Below are 7,733 nucleotides of genomic sequence, written 5' to 3'. Positions count from 1 at the left end.
GAAGCCGTGGGAGAGACTTTTATCTGTCAGGGATCCCTCACCACTTCTCTGCCCAGCATCCTTTCCCCCAAACACACCGCAAACTGAAAACGGATGGAAGCGAGATTAAGCAAAGGAGGAGGGGCAGGGAAGGGGCAATGCTGCTTAGAGGCACCTATGGGGGCTTGAGCTACAATGACAGGGGGGCCTTCTCCCTCTGCCGCCCACTCCCGGCCGTGGGCGGGCTCGAACCCGCGTCGCGGCGGCCCCGCAGTGCTCGGCCGGCTGCCAGGCTGCGCGGAGCTCCCGCCGCGGGGCCGCGGCCCCGGCTCAGGTAAGGCGCGCTGGGCTCGGGAACGCGGCACTTCCCGCCGGGAGCCTGTCCCCTGCACCGCTCCTCTCCCGGGGGCACTCCTGCCTTCCCTTCTGATCCCTCCCCCTCCGCTCAGTTGTGTCTGTTTTGGGTTTGTTGTTAGTTTTTTTTTTTTTTTTTAATTTAGTTTTTCCTCTCTGAGGTATGGTTATTTTGCTGGATTAAAATAACTCAGAATAACTCAAATGTCTATTAATGAAATAGGTCAAATCTAAGAAGAGAGTGTCTCCCCAAAAGCCTTCAAAATCTCTTTTTTAAGAACAGTGAATGGCACTTGGAGAAACTTCTCCCAGAAAGATAATGTAAGAGCCAGCTCCCATTTCCCCCCTTCTCCACTTCCCTAGCAAATCTGCACATCTCACCTCAAATGAATATGTGGATGAACAATGTGCTAGTACTTAAAAAGATGTATAATATTTAAATGAAAGTAGATCATGTTGATTAAGCCTGTTGTTGGGCACCAAGTAATGAAGAAAGGGAATACTTGAATTGAACGAGAGCATTTTATTTCTCTAGCAGGCTTTTTTTTTTCTAATTATATAAAAAATCAACTGCCTATATACACAATGTCTATTGAAACTTTATAAATAGGGTTCTTAAAGGTTGTTCTTCATCATGACAACTCCAAGTAATTCTAATGGCCTGTCATAGAATGAAGCTAAAGAAGTTTGTACTTAAAGGAAAGGAAGATCCTGCAACAGTCACACACTTACCACATGGGAAGATTAGTTAAATCTGTATCAGTGGAAAAAATATCAAATACATATTTTATTGGAAAATGCTACTTGCTTTCAAAGCTGCTTGTGTGATTTCCTCTTAGACTGAATTCCTGATGACTTTGAGCTCAGTTCCACATTTCAGTCAGAATAACTCCTCTGACTTCAACTTTAGCGGTACAAAAGTGTGCAGCTGAGCCCAGGATATTTAACTTTGACAACATTCACATTTTTGTGTGGTTGTACAATTAAAAGCATTTTTTTCCTGTGATTATAATTTGCTAAAATATGTGATTCTTCTGAGTAGTTTTAATTATATTCATTTGTAATTTCAAATACAAGAGCTTCCTTGATTGTAAAAACCCTAAACTGCTTTGAAAATGGATTTTCTCCTTTCTAGTCTTTCATCCTGTTGCACTGCTGAGAATGGTTAGTTTGTAAATCTGGTTACAGGACATTTACCAACTCAGTGATGAATTAGACCTTGGACTCAAACTGAGAAGCATTCATTTCAGGACTCAGAAAAATAAAACTTTTTCTAGAAGGTTTCAGACATGCATAACAATAGGAAAACCAGAAAAATCTATGGTTCAAATTCACAACTTGCATGGAAAAAAAAAGGCATCACTGGGGTAGATTCCCTCCTTTCTTCCCCTTTCCCCCCCAAACTAACAAGTCTTTGCAACTGCAAACAAAATTAATTGCAGACCAAGGGACTGATTTTCTGTCGTACATCTCAAAGGCACATTGCAAAATATTCAGTGAGGAGAGAAGATGGATATGATTGAGCCTAATCTGCTACTGCAGGGCTATTATTTTTCCCTCACGGCCTTGAGCATGTGTTCAGTGACATAAATTGACATGACCCTCATTCTCCCATGCCAGAGGCTGCATTGAGGGAAGCTGCAGGCACAATAGTTGGGTCCTGGATAGTTTCTGCAATTTGAGACTGTGAGCTTTGCTTAGGCATTCATCAGGGTCTACGTGGGGAGACTCTCCTCCAGGTTAAGGGTTAGAATATTCTAGATCTGTTAACTTTCATAAGGAACAATAATTTAAGCTGACATCAGAAAGACAGGATTTCATCTGTCTTTTCAAATCAAATTGTTATTTTCTTAATCCCAACCAGCATATTCTGTCCAATCTTCTGGATTTTCAACTATTTATATTAATCATGTCTGTTTTGATAGTGCCCAAACAGAACTGTCTCCATATTTGCTACAGGCTATAAAACCACATTACCCTGGTCTGTGTCAGTAGTGAAGTATGGTGTCAGTGCTGCAGTAGCTCTATTATCTGCTCTCAGCCCACACTTGTGGGGAAGCTTTAGAAACCTAGTGACATTAAGTGCTCACCTAGACAGCTGTGAGGTCTCAGATGGTTGATGGAAGACCACCCAAGCCATCAGTGTGAGCCACAGTGTTTGCACCTCCCTGCACAGTCAAAACCTTTGTAAAGGTGCCTTTGAGGTTTCATTCATCATTTGCAGCCTCTGAAGGTTACCTACCTCTGACTCAACCCAAACCCACTCATCCATTAAACTGCATGAAAACAGCCTCTCTGCTCTATTGAAGCCACATGGGTGGGCTGTGACTTCTGACTGTCAGACTAGTGTGGCAGAAGATAATCCCTGTCTACAGGATTGGGTCTGGGGGTATCTGAAAGTATTGGGATACACCTTAAAAAGGCAGTGAAAGTCTCAGATTTTAGAGACCTGTAGTTTGGTACAAGAAGACCCAAACATTTGCAGAGTTATGTAGAGGTCCAGCTGCCCAGACAACAGAACTGCGATGTACAGAGCAAAAGATTTAAGTAAAAAAGTCTACATACACGTCTAAACAACCATTAAGAACCCCATACACTTATGATTTGTTTGGATAATTACAAACGGCAGTAAACATAAGCCATGACTCAAACACCACTAATCTGCTAAACTTCTGATTGTCAGCTCTCTAATACCATGTTTAGGAACAAAGTGGAGATAGTTCACTGCCTTTTTTAACTGGAAAATAGCCTGTATAACACATTTGCTATAGATTTGTTAATAGATAAAAGCAGAGTTCATAATGAACACTAGCTTTAAGCAGTTATATGAACACATTCGTTTCTTAAAATCTATTCTGTGAATGCTTATTACCACATCTATTTCTGTACATTGTTGAAACCTTTCAGTTCAGTGTTATGCTGGTTGGAAATAGGACATCTGGCACTTGCCTCATGAAGGTAACTCCTAGAATTGTATTGTCATCCTAAACACCCAGTTGTTATGCATCTGAAATTCATTTTCCAGAAAAACCGTGTAACACTAACAGCATCTTTGCCAGTTATTTCCCAGCTAAACCACAATATGTAATCTATTCAAAATGCACAGAGTGAAAACAACAGATAAACATATAAAATAATCCTATTATAGGGTATGCAAGTTACTCTAAGGCTTTGATGTTCATGAAATTGATAGTGCAGGGAACTTGGCAAGAAATACAGAGCTCAATCTAGAGCACCAAATGTCTCTAACAATTAGACAGTACTCATATACTTAATTATGTAAATATTAATGGCTAGTCCTTACTCCTTTTATGGTTAGATGTGCTGATACTAAAAAAAAATTAAAAATGGCTGCAACAAAAGATTTGACTTTGATTCTGACCTTCCAGAAGGTGTATTTTGAGGACAGTGATTTTACATGTTAACTTGTACATTATTTGTGACATTGAAATAAGTGAGTTGTTGCTGATACAGCCTGAAATCTTGCTGTACTATTTTTTTTTAATAAACAAACATATTTGTGATACAGATTTATTTGGGAAAGTTTTAGACTCTCATGAAATGCCTTATACATATATAAATGATTTTTAATTATGGAGTTTCACTTACATCAGAGAAACAGTTTTCATTTCTGGTAAATCTTAAATTCATTCTACTTATTTTAACAGTATGACCTTCTGTTGTTGAACAATATCTTTGACAAAACATCGCAGAGCATAGAACTTGAGAACATGCTTTCAGATTGGAGTAACTTCCCAAGTGTTTCCTTGAGAAAGTGACACTTTCTATTACCTGGCACGTGTGCCAATTGTATTGATCAGAACATTATAGCATAAATAGAATCCAGTATTTCACTTTGAACTATTGCCAGATACAGCACCAGTAGAGACCTAACATCCATCCAATTGCTAACATAACACTGTCATAACAGATGGCTCCTGTACTGCTTGTCTGTAAAGAAAACATGACAAGACAGCTACTTTCCAATCCTACTTTGATTACTTGCCCAAGGAGACCTACATGGTTTATGCCTATGCTAGGCAAGGTCAGATGTGCCTAAGGTTTAGAAACAAGCTAGCTGGTATGCCAAAAGCCAGTTTGTCAGCCAAATAAGAGGGTGCCCCTTGTAATAGGATGCAGACACATGCATTTGTCCACTTTCATCAGTCAATTCTCCAGTTAGACCTGGAGTTTTGCTGCTGCTGTGTTTTATTCCTTCTTTCTAATTTGCCCCATTAAAAAACCTCTCTTGTTACTTTTCACTCAAGCTGCAGACTCTGCAGTATTAATCCTAAAAAGAAAAATTACTTTCATGTGTGAAAATTTTGCGTTTCCTTCTCTTTCATGATCTGTGTATTTCAGGGACACTTAGGAAGTATCACGAAACTACAGCTATTATAAACAGGCATCCAGATTAACAAAGACAGATAGCACAGCACTTTATTCCAGAGAGTGCTTTCTGTTAGTGGCTACTGTCAGTCTGTTGTACGCAGTTGACTTTTCCAAGCCGTGGTGGTTTTGGCTGGGGTAGATTTACTTTTCTTCACAATAGCTGGTATGGGGCTGTGTTTTGAATTTGTGCTGAAAACAGTCCTGATATTACAGGGAAGTTTTAGTTATTGCTGAGCAGAGCTTGCACAGAGCCTTTTGTGCTTTTCACATCACCCCACCAGTGAGGAGGCTGGAGGTGCACAAGAAGTTGGGAGGGAAAACAACTGGGACAGCTGACCCCCAACTGACCCAAGGGATATTCCATGCCATATGGTGTCATGCTCAGAATATAATGTTGGGGGAATAAGGGGTGGGAGATGGGTGGCACTCAGAGTGATGGCATTTGTCTTCTCTAGTCACCATCACACACGATGGAGCCCTGTTTTCCTGGGGATGGCTGAACACCTGCCTGCACCCATGGCTTTTGCTTTACCTGTTAGATTCTCTTTATCTCAACCAATGAGTTTTCTCACTTTTATTCTTCCAGTTCTCTCCCCACAAGGCAGTAGTGAGTGAGAAACTGTGTGGGGCTTAGTTGCCAGCTGAAGGGAAATAAATTATTTTCTGTGTAACTTGGAAATTAAAATAGTAAGGAAGACCGATCAGAACAAGAGAAGCCAATGAAAATGGCAATACAGTGCCAGGTGCCAATTTAATAAAAGCAAGGGTAGGAGTGAAGAATGAGTGAAGAATCTGCAAGTGACAGTGGCATTTTGGGGCCATATCCTGTAGGTGTTTTTCCTTTTTTTTTTGTCTGCCTCTCTACTTTTAATCTTATCTTGTAGCTGCCTTCCATTTCCCCACTACCCTTCTCCCACTGAGTCCTTAGTATTTCCAGCTTTCCATCATTTCCCCTCCAGTTGGTTCGTATTGATCTAACAAACAGAGGATGAAGTAAAGAATATAAAATCTCACTGGTTACATTGCAGTTCTAGTAGGCAGTGCAAGTAGGAGAATCCAGAGCAGGGGAGGTAGTTGTACTTCCCTGGCATTGTGGGTGAATTGCTTCTGACTTTCTAGCTGCTTTTCAGTCAAGCATTTAAAGGCACTATCATTCAACAGTTTGGATCAGGAAGTAAAATGCAACTGCAATGCTAATTCAGCTGATATTCTAAAACCCACCATCTGCTTTTTATTTTAAGATAATTCTACACACGGTTTTAGATGCCTGCAGTAACAGCCATGGGAATTCAGGCATATGGCTACTACCATATGACAAAGTGCATTATCTAATAATTTTTAGTCTTTCCCATGCATCCACTTGCACATAAGATATTTTGGTATAACAGGCATCTCATCCTTTGATTCATTCACACAAAATTCACTTCCAGTGAAATTTTAGGATACTACTACTACCTCTGCCAGCTGTCTGCCTCATCCCATTTCAATCTCAAAGGTTTGTGAAACTTGCATAATTCACTTTTCCTGTCATGCTGAAGATAATAAATACTGAATTCCCAAGAGAAATGCCAAAACATTAGATAGCATTTACAATCCTAATCTGATGTGATTAAAAGTAGAAAAGTGTTGTTGTCTAATCGTATGAGAAACTGGGGCAGATTTTTTACCTTCACCTCAGTTACTTAATGATATGTTTAGAACATGAAGATGTGTCAATATATGCATAATAGCCTGGACATCATGAAGTCTGTCTAGTTAAACCAAATGGCTCAATATTCTTTGCGGAAAACAAGTCGTGTCTTTTTCTAGGCTCTGTGAGAGAGGAAAATATTATGGGTTTTGCTGAACTAGTTTTAAATACCAGTAGTTACATAGGTACACATAAGCAAGAAGTAATCCTGCTGTGAATGTATAGTATTTGACAAAGAAATGCATGACAGGAAAGGTCCAGATGTGCAAACATGCCAAGAGGCAGGCTTTTCAACAGAACAAACCAGCTCAGTAAGCCCCATGAAAAAGGGCAGCAGAGAAAATGTGTGCGCGCATGCAAGCGTGTACACACATGCAGCAGAGATTTATATATCCAGCTTAAGTATTAGCTGTGAAACCTCTTAAGACTTCAATAGCTGCCCAGTTCTCTTCCGTGACTGGCATGAAGTGTCTCTTTGCAGTGATGGGATGCCAGTTGACATGGCAATTAGATCTCTTGATTAGTATTTCTTGTATAGAAATTACAGATGCTGTCCTTCCTGTTATTTCCACGCTCTCTCTTCCTGAGCATACAAAAGTAATCCATGCATTGTAGTATGGATTTGACCTTCCATATGTTAAAGACCAAAATCCTCCACCCCATCCTCCCATAAAATTGCTGTATTAGATGTTGGTAAAGATCTAAAGGTAAACCAGCTGCTTTAGAAAGAAATCAGTAATCAGCCCACTCCTTTTGATCTTCAGTACTGTAAAAGCTAAAATCAAATAAGTACGGAAATATCCATAGGTTCCCTTAATCTGTTTATAAAGGATCTTCAGACATATTAGGAGCTCATAGTAGCAATTCAAAAGCTAAACGTAAAAGCAGCTTTATGAAGTACTTATAAAGTCGGTAAGAGGCTTTTTATTTTTAGCGTATTTTCCTGTGAGATAAACATAATGAATGTAGAAAGCATCCAAGCCCAAAATGAGACACACAAAAGAGATCCCACGATCTGCACCAGGAGTGTTACAGAATCAGCATGTAGAGAGCAATGTTCTGACAACACCATCTGCCCATTTGTGCTGTTTTTTCCTATTACCAGCTCTCTTAACGTCTCATGCGTGATTTTCTGTGGAAGTCAGGAGGAGTATATGATTTATTTTGACATTAATATTTATCAGGCTGGTGTATGCCTAAAGTATCAAAGATGCTGAGAATGTTTACTCGTTTTAAAAGCCATTTAAATGGCTTTCCTTTTTCTTTGGAGACATTAACAACTCATTTTGTCACTTCACTGTTACGTAAAAGTCATGTA

At 39.8% G+C, this 7,733-nt stretch overlaps 1 protein-coding gene across 1 annotated transcript in view; it reads left to right on the top strand.

Moving 5' to 3' along the window:
• The first annotated feature begins 239 nt into the window (after positions 1–239).
• Positions 240–7,733, top strand: part of LOC113982569 (gamma-aminobutyric acid receptor subunit pi-like) — a 47,651-nt gene continuing 40,157 nt past the window's right edge. The window contains exon 1 of the mRNA XM_027710948.2: positions 240–313. The gene's annotated coding sequence lies outside the window, so the exon portion shown is untranslated. The remainder of the gene's footprint in view (positions 314–7,733) is intronic.

Source organism: Pipra filicauda, unplaced genomic scaffold (assembly GCF_003945595.2).
Source record: "Pipra filicauda isolate LSUMZ 115617 unplaced genomic scaffold, ASM394559v2 scaffold15_size4787011_pilon, whole genome shotgun sequence".
Taxonomy (NCBI): domain Eukaryota; kingdom Metazoa; phylum Chordata; class Aves; order Passeriformes; family Pipridae; genus Pipra; species Pipra filicauda.
The sequence above is the reverse complement of the archived record's forward strand: the minus strand, read 5'-3'. Positions and strand labels throughout refer to the sequence as shown.